At 41.6% G+C, this 8,747-nt stretch overlaps 1 pseudogene; it reads left to right on the top strand.

Moving 5' to 3' along the window:
- Positions 1 to 2,871: 2,871 nt before the first annotated feature.
- Positions 2,872 to 6,667, top strand: LOC131902724 (vomeronasal type-1 receptor 2-like; annotated as a pseudogene).
- The last annotated feature ends 2,080 nt before the right edge of the window (positions 6,668 to 8,747 follow it).

Genomic DNA, 8,747 nt, shown 5'->3' with positions numbered 1-8,747 from the left:
TAGATAGATATGTAGATAGATGATAGATAATGTAGTATATGAGTATGGCTAGCAGAGGAGTGGTTGGATATTCTTCCATTTTCCTCTCTACTTTTTTTATTTAAACAAGATCTCTGGCTGAATCTAGAGCTTGTGGTTTTTTTCTAAGCTGATGGCCAACAACCCCCAGCAATATCATGTAGGCTGTGTGATCTTAACTCAGGTCTTGATGCTTGTAGTAAGTGCTGTAACCTTTTACCCCATCTATTCTGCCCATGTATTATCCATTTTAGGGGTTGAATTCTGCTCTTATTTTTCCCTCCTTTTGGAGAAAAGTTCCTTTTAAGATTTATTTCTATTATTTTAGATTACAGGTATTTGTGTTTCTATCTGTTTGTGGGTATGTGCATATATGTGTGCAGGAGCCAGCAGAGCCCAGAGGTAACAGATTCTTCCTAGAGCTGGAGTTGCAGGCAGTGGTGAGACACTCTGTGGGTGTCACAAACAGAACCCAGGTTCTTTGAAAGAATAGCAAGTGCTCTTAACTACTAACCCATCTCCCCAGCCCCCAAAGTTACCAATCTTAAAATCACAGGTGTGTAAGCCATTAATGACTTCCTAAAAAAAGATTATTTATTTTCTTAAAGAAATAGGTACTTTAAACCACAGCTTTTGTGTGATTGAATGGACAGTGTGCATATTGAGCAATATTGCACACACAGTATGATTGGCTCCTCCTTCTCATTGCAGAATCATTTAGAATTCCTGTGTTTTACCTGAGAATTCTTCCAGTTAGTTTTGCAAAAGTTTGGGACAATAGATACCCTTCTGCATCAGCTTAAGGGATGTACAGAAAACACAGTTACTATTATCCTCAGCACTTTATCATGAGAATTATGAATACTAGTCTTGATTGAAAACCGGATGGGGAAAGCTAACTGTTGACTGGTGTGGTTTTGACCATTCCTGGTACAATCTAAAGTTCAGCAGACATTTAGGACATAAGCCCAGAGTTCAAGTGAAAAGGTGATGGAGAGTCCTGGCCCTTCCAGGAACCCAGAAAGAGCATCACAGGCTGGACAGGGCTGGACTCAAGCAAAGAACACTGCAAAGGGAGCAGGGCAGGGGGGCATTCTGGGAACTGTTGCTTCTCAGTGCTTCCCTCTGTATGTGAATTCTCTATGATTGCAGACACAGCTTCTCCAGCTTCCTTGATGCCCAGGCTGAAAGACACTTTTCTAGTTTTTCAAAATGAATTTATAGAAAATTCTCCTTTGAAGTGCATCAGAGAGATGACTAGCATTCATTTTCTGGTTTAGACCTTTTATCACTTTTCCTCCATGTTGTTGAAGAAATTTCATATTGAGCTATCTGTGTACTGACAAAGTCTTTCCTTTCTAGATGTTCTATGATCTCTTTACATCTTCCACTTCCCATTATTTTGGATGAACTGCTTATTATTCATTAGAGACTGATGAAATGACTGAACCCAAATACGGCATCTATCACAAAATATGACTCATTAGAGCTGTCTTCTTTGAACACAGTATCTCCTACATTGCCTGATTTTCCACACTTTAATAGCCTGACAGTTTTCACCCTGTGAACCAATATATTTTGTCTTATCCCCTTCTCCCTAATTTCAGGTTAGTGTGCTGTTAGGTCTCTTGTTCTACACAAGGTATTTGATTCCTCTCTTCCTACCTCACTACATCCCTTAACCACAGAAGCTTTATTAAGCAAGTGTGTGACTTAGTATAAACTTCTATGAGTAGAAATTTTCTATTCACTTTACATGCCAATCACAAATCCCCCTCTCTTCCCTCTTCCCACCCCCCAGCCTTCCACCCAACCCACCCCCTCATCCCCACATTTTCCAAATTGAGGTTTCCTATGGGGAGTCAGCAGAGCCTGGCACACTCAGCTAAGGCAGGTCCAAGCCCCTCTCCCCTGCACCAAGGCTGTGCAAGGTGTCACACCCTAGGCACTGGCCTCCAAAAAGCGGCCCATGCACCAGGGACAGATCCTGATACTCCTACCTGCGCCCCCCAAACAGTTCAAGCTAAACAACTGTCTCCCATATTCAGAGGACCTAGTCTAGTCCTACTGGGGATCTACAGCTGTTAGTCCACAGTTCATGGGCTTTACTGGCATGGCTGGCCATCTCTGTATGTTTTTCCATCATGATCTCCACTTCCCCTGCCCACAGAATACCTCCTCTCTCACATCAATTAGATTCCCGGAGCTCAGCCTGGTGCTCAGCTGTGGATCTCTGCATCTGCTTCCATAAGTCACTAGATAAAAGCTCTATGATGACAGTTAAGGTATTCACTAGTCTGTTCACCAGAGTACAACAGTCCAGGCATCCTTTCGACCATTGCCAGAATCCAAGGTGGGGTCATCCTGTGGATTCCTGAGAACTTCCCCAGCACCCTGCCTCTTCCTATTCCCATGATGTCTTCATTTTTATGGTATCTCTTTCCTTACTCTCCCACCCTGTCCCTGTTCCAGCTTGACCTTCCCATTTCCTTATATTCTCATCCCCATTCTTTGCCTTCCATCACCCCCCCACACACACACACTCCCAGTTTGCTAATATAGACCTCATCTCTTTCTCCTTCACTCGGCTATCTATGTGTACTTCTTAGGGTCCTTGTTAGCTAGCTTCTCTGAAGCTGTGGGTTGTAGTCTGGTTATCCTTTGCCTTATATCTAGTATCCACTTATGAGTGAGTACATACCATGTTTGTCCTTCTGAGTCTGGGTTAGCTCACTCAAGATGATATTTTCTAGTTCTATCCATTTGCCTGCAAATTTCATGATATCGATAATGATGTAATTTGAGCTACAAATAATTAATACACATTTACATGTCTTCTTCCTGGTTGTATTGATGCTGTTAAATTTGTTTATCTCAGGTGAAAAGAACATGGTTCCTGAGAACTTGCCAATGGGGATTCTTTTTTTTTTTCTCTATCAGCTGTTGGGATTCTTGGCAACTGGTCAGTTCTTCTTCCATATATCATGTCTGTATTCACTGGAAAAAGTCTGATGCCCAAAGACCAGATTTTAAGGCATTTGATTCCAGCCAATTCCTTGGTCATTATCTCAAGAGTAATTCCTCACATAATGGTACAGCTGGGCTTGCAATATCTCCTGGGTGACCTTTTATGTAAACTCACTCTCTACAGTAATCGAGTGGCCCGGGCCATTTCCCTGCACTGCACCTGCCTCTTGAGTTGCTTCCAAGCAATCACAATCAGCCCCAGCAACTCCAGGTGGATGAAGCTTAAACACAGAGTCTCCAAGTACATGGCTCGGTCCTGCTCACTCAGCTGGCTTGTGCATCTGCTCCTAAACAGCAAAACAGCTATAGATGTGATTGGACCTGATACTAACAAAAACTTCACCAAGAAAATCAAGTTGGGGTACTGCTCGGCGTTTGTTGCTAGCAACCTTGTAACTGTACTACGTCTGTTATTGCATTGTTTCATTGATGGTCTGTATTTGGGTCTCATGGTTTGGACCAGTGACTTCATGATGCACATCCTCTACAGGCACAAGATTCAGCTACAACATATTCACAGTGCCCAGCATTCTCTCAGAGTCTCCCCTGAAGACAGAGCCACAAAAACCATCTTGACCCTTGTCTGCTGTGGGATGGTCTGTATGTCAAGTGTGTTGCTGATTGGTCAGTAAATAAATCACTGATTGGCCATTGGCTAGGCAGGAAGTATAGGCGGGACAAGGAAAAGAATTCTGGGAAGTGGAAGGCTGAGAGGGAGACACTGCCAGCCGCCATCAGGACAAGGAAGATGTAAGGTACCAGTAAGCCATGAGCCATGTGGCAAAGTAAAGATTAATAGAAATGGGCTAAATATAAGAGTAAGAGCTAGACAATAACAGGCCTGAGCTAATGGCCAAGCAGTTTAAATAATGTAAGAGTCTATGTGTTTATTTTATAAATGGGCTCTGAGACTGGCGGGACTTGGTGGTGGGAGCTGGAGAGAAATTCTCCAGCAACAAATGGTGTTCAACGTGGTGGCAAGAGTTTCCACCTAAAAACTTAGAAAAAAGATTCTAAAACGGAGCTAAAAACAGCTTCCTAATTGTCTCTCTCAAATAAGCGGCAGCTGCCGGTTTGAGCTACTGGCGGGTTCCTAGCGTGCGCTCTCGACCTGCAGTATGGTGGGAATGAGGCCTCTGCAAGTAGCACATTAAACTGTGTGGTGAATTTAGCCTTTGCTAGTACAAAACAAAAAAAGAGGTTTCTGGGCTACACGCTACTTTGGTAAAAGTGTAGACCCACTATTTCTGAGAGTTATGGCTCCCAGAGCTGGCGGAAAGTGGACCGCCGCCATGTTGGGAAGCTGAAGTGGGCGGAGCCAGCAGCCACTGCGCCATTTCAGGCTTAGAAGGCTGCAGTTTAAAGCAATAGGCTCACGCTAATATAAAAAAATAAGCCACGTAAAGATGGCTACCACACAGAGAATCTGGATTATGTTCTCTTTGATATTCGTAACTGAAGAAAAACATTTGATTGCAAAAGCTGTTGAGTTATGCCAAAATGTATATTTTAAAGGTACCTTGACTTCAAAATTTGGATATAAGGATATGTTGCTTTGGAAAAGAGTCTCTGCTCTTGTTTCCACAGAAAGCCAGAGACTATGGATTTGTTCCAGATTAAGATACATCAGGTTTGACCAGCCAAGACCCCCTGAAAGGTCTCCAGTGACACCATGGCCCAGATGATTCAACATCCAGAATGGTTTCAAGTCAACTGGCTCAGATATACAGCCTCACGGACTACTCCATGATCCTAAAATTTTCTTTCTGTCTCCAGAAGATACAGCGCCCCCCTCCAGCAGGAAGTAGTAAGAGAAGCTACGCCCAAATTCCCAAATATACCAAGCTGGCTTTAGAGATGGAATTGGCTCACTCCCCCTCTAAACCCAGACATATTGCTCAAAGAAAAAAAAATGGTTAAGAGATTCTTGTGTCCCAAATCAGAAGAGCCCTCTGGTGTGGGACAGAGAAAAAACAATATTTTTATTTAAATCAGGTTGATTATAAATACAATCTCTTTCTAAAGAAAAAAAGGGGATAGTTTAGATATGATAGGATGAAAGGGTAGATTAATGAACCTACTTTTAAAGAGTAACAACTTGTTTAAAATGTTTTACATTGCTACAGATTTTAGTTTATTGATACAAATTTAAACTTAATTTTGTTATACTGTATATATATTTCTATTCTTGTTTGAGGTATTATGTTTATGTAACTCATTTAAAATTGTAATGGATAATTAAAAAATAGATTAATAGTTAGTCATCTATGATAATATTTGTAGCCATGTTAGTTAAGTCTTCTAGGTATACATAGATATATTTCAGATAGATAGGTAGTCTTCAAACACTTCAAAGACCTACAGAATATGGCATTTAAAATGTTTTAAAAATTTAGACTTTTTGGACAGTGAGACATGTCTGCTCCTGACAGCACCGATTTACTTCAGAGAGGAGGATGGGCATCGAAGACACTCCATACGGAGTTTATCTTCACCTTGACAAAAATAGCCATTTGGGCAAGAAACTGTTCTTGCCTGGACTGTCTGATCAACTGGACATGCAGGACCCATACAAAGGTGACCACTGAACTTTGCTTGACAAAATGGTCCTTCAGGTTCCTGCTTTGCAGAGAAAACTGCCAGACATTCTACAGGACACAGAGAAAAGTGAATAAGAGACTCTAGGCCTGTGGGCTGAAGACAGATGCCCCAACTTTACAAGAGAACTTTGAATGACTGTCCAGGCTGCCAGCTGTCTCTGTCTACCCTACAAGACTCCTAAAAGTTGCTTATATCCTTCTCCATTTCTCAGGTAGTAATATATCCTTCTGAGGTCTTTGATGTGGTTAAAGACTAGATACTTACAATTTTCCTTAGTTATAATAAAAGATAAGTTAGATATAAAACCTTAAACTTACAAATATAAGATAGATAGGATCTCTTCTTTAATATTGTAACTGTAATTCTTGCTTGATAATTGTTTTGTTATATGTAATTTTACTATGTTAAAGTTAAAACCTTCCTTTTTAAGAAAAGAAAAGGGGAAGTGCTGTGGGATGGTCTGTATGTCAAGTGTGTTGCTGATTGGTCAGTAAATAAATCACTGATTGGCCATTGGCTAGGCAGGAAGTATAGGCGGGACAAGGAAAAGAATTCTGGGAAGTGGAAGGCTGAAAGGGAGACACTGCCAGCCGCCATCAGGACAAGGAAGATGTAAGGTACCAGTAAGCCATGAGCCATGTGGCAAAGTAAAGATTAATAGAAATGGGCTAAATATAAGAGTAAGAGCTAGACAATAACAGGCCTGAGCTAATGGCCAAGCAGTTTAAATAATATAAGAGTCTATGTGTTTATTTTATAAATGGGCGCTGAGACTGGCGGGACTTGGTGGTGGGAGCTGGAGAGAAATTCTCCAGCAACACTTGTCTGTACCTTTGTCCTCTCCTATTCAATGTCCTTCATATTAGTTATCTATAATGTGGCATTTGACAATCCAAGTCTGTGGATAATCAACATATTTACATTCCTAGATACATTTTTTCCCACATTTTGCCCCTTCATCCTCATCTGTAATAACAAATCTGGTACAAAGAATCATTTTCCCTGCTGTAGGAGAAGGTAATTTAACATGATGATGTGTGTGTTATGATAAATTTAAATATTCTTTCATCTATTACTGATCATTAGACTCACACATGACCAGGTGTTGTTTAGCAAGTTAATGGCTCTCTAAATTAAGCATTGCCAGTTGTTACTGCAGTCATAATGCTGCCTAAGCAGTTCCATAACATGAAGATATCCCTTTATTTTTATTCTAAAAGCTAAGAGATTGGGGATCATCATGTACTAGGTGGAGCTCCAGGAGTCCAATCGATGAGAGAGAGGAAGTGTGATATGAGCAAGAGATATTGACACCATGATTGGAAAAAAGCACAGGAACAAATAGCCAAACTCCCGGAAACAAATGAACTGAGGAGCCCCCATGGAACTGGTCTAGACCCTCTGGATAAGTGAGACAATTAATTAGCTTGAACTGTTTAGGAGGTCGCCCAGGCAGTGGGACTGGGACCTGTCCTTGGTGCATGAGCCAGCTTTTTGGAACCAAGAGCCTATGCTGAGACATTTTACTCAGCCTTGGTGCAGGGAGGAGGGGATTGGACCTGCCTCAACTGAATGTACCAGGCTGGGCTGACTCCCCAGGGAAGACCTTGCCTTGGAGGAGGTGGGAATCGGGGTAGTTTGCGGGAGAAGGCTGGAGGGTGGAAGAAGGGAGGACAGGGGAATCTGTGGCTGATATGTAAAATGACTAGAAAATTGCTCATAGAAAATTAAAAAAAAATATGATACGCTTAAAGATATCTAATTAGCTGTTGAGGTATGTGTTTCTCTTCAAGCACAGCCTGGACTCTGATCCCACTGCTGCAACTGAATTACAGAAAAGAAGAGCAAAGAGAAATCCAGAATCTTTGGCATGTTTACGTGATCAATTCTGCTGTGGGATGGTCTGTATGTCAAGTGTGTTGCTGACTGGTCAGTAAATAAATCACTGATTGGCCATTGGCTAGGCAGGAAGTATAGGCGGGACAAGGAAAAGAATTCTGGGAAGTGGAAGGCTGAGGGAGGGACACTGCCAGCCGCCATCAGGACAAGGAAGATGTAAGGTACCAGTAAGCCATGAGCCATGTGGCAAAGTAAAGATTAATAGAAATGGGCTAAATATAAGAGTAAGAGCTAGACAATAACAGGCCTGAGCTAATGGCCAAGCAGTTTAAATAATATAAGAGTTTGTGTGTTTATTTTATAAGTGGGCTCTGGGACTGGCGGGACTTGGTGGCGGGAGCTGGAGAGAAATTCTCCAGCTACACAATTCCATTTTATTCATTCACATTTTGACTTCACCGATGTTCTGCATCTGATCTTATGATGTGGGTTTGTGGCTCCACTTCCAGGTTCCTCTATGGGAAGAAATGACAAATGCTGTCTATTTGCTGTGCCCATTGTTTCCTAAGACTTCCCTGGGAAGACAGAGACTTTCCTAGTCATCCCAATTCTGCTGTGGGCCGTTGTTACCTCCTACTCAGTTGCTTGCACCCTGGCATTCTGTATGACAGTCTATGACAACCCAAGGCTGTGGAGGTTAACCTCTACATTTCTACAAGCATTCTCCATACGTTGTCCTACTGTATTCATCAGTGTTCCCAACTTAATCTCCACACTCTCTTTTCCCTGCCATAGAAAAGATAGTATTTTTCTAATCTCTCAATGTGTCACAGTTGTTGATTTCTGTTCATGAATATATACATATGTTCTTTATTATTTGTGCAAGTCTAACATGAGGTAACATGATGGTTAATATTGATAGTCCACTTTATAAGATCTAGAATCACACAACAGACAGAATCTGGATACATCTTTGAGGGAGTTTAAAGCTGGGTTAATGGAGGTAGAGGACCCACTCTAATTCGGCACAGCCATTGGTTCTCTGGTTAGATGCCTGGACTGAATAAACTGGGGAAAACATGTTGAGAACTGGCATGCATCTCTCTTTGCTGTCTGTCTAGAGATACCATGTGATCAGCTGCGTCAAACTCTTGATACCATGATTCCTTCCCATGATGGACTGTGTACTCAAACTGCAAGCTGAAATAAACCAATTCCACTCTAAATTGTTTTAGTCATTTTTTTTAGACAAAACATTGAAG

Source organism: Peromyscus eremicus, chromosome 1 (assembly GCF_949786415.1).
Source record: "Peromyscus eremicus chromosome 1, PerEre_H2_v1, whole genome shotgun sequence".
Classification (NCBI taxonomy): domain Eukaryota; kingdom Metazoa; phylum Chordata; class Mammalia; order Rodentia; family Cricetidae; genus Peromyscus; species Peromyscus eremicus.
The sequence above is the reverse complement of the archived record's forward strand: the minus strand, read 5'-3'. Positions and strand labels throughout refer to the sequence as shown.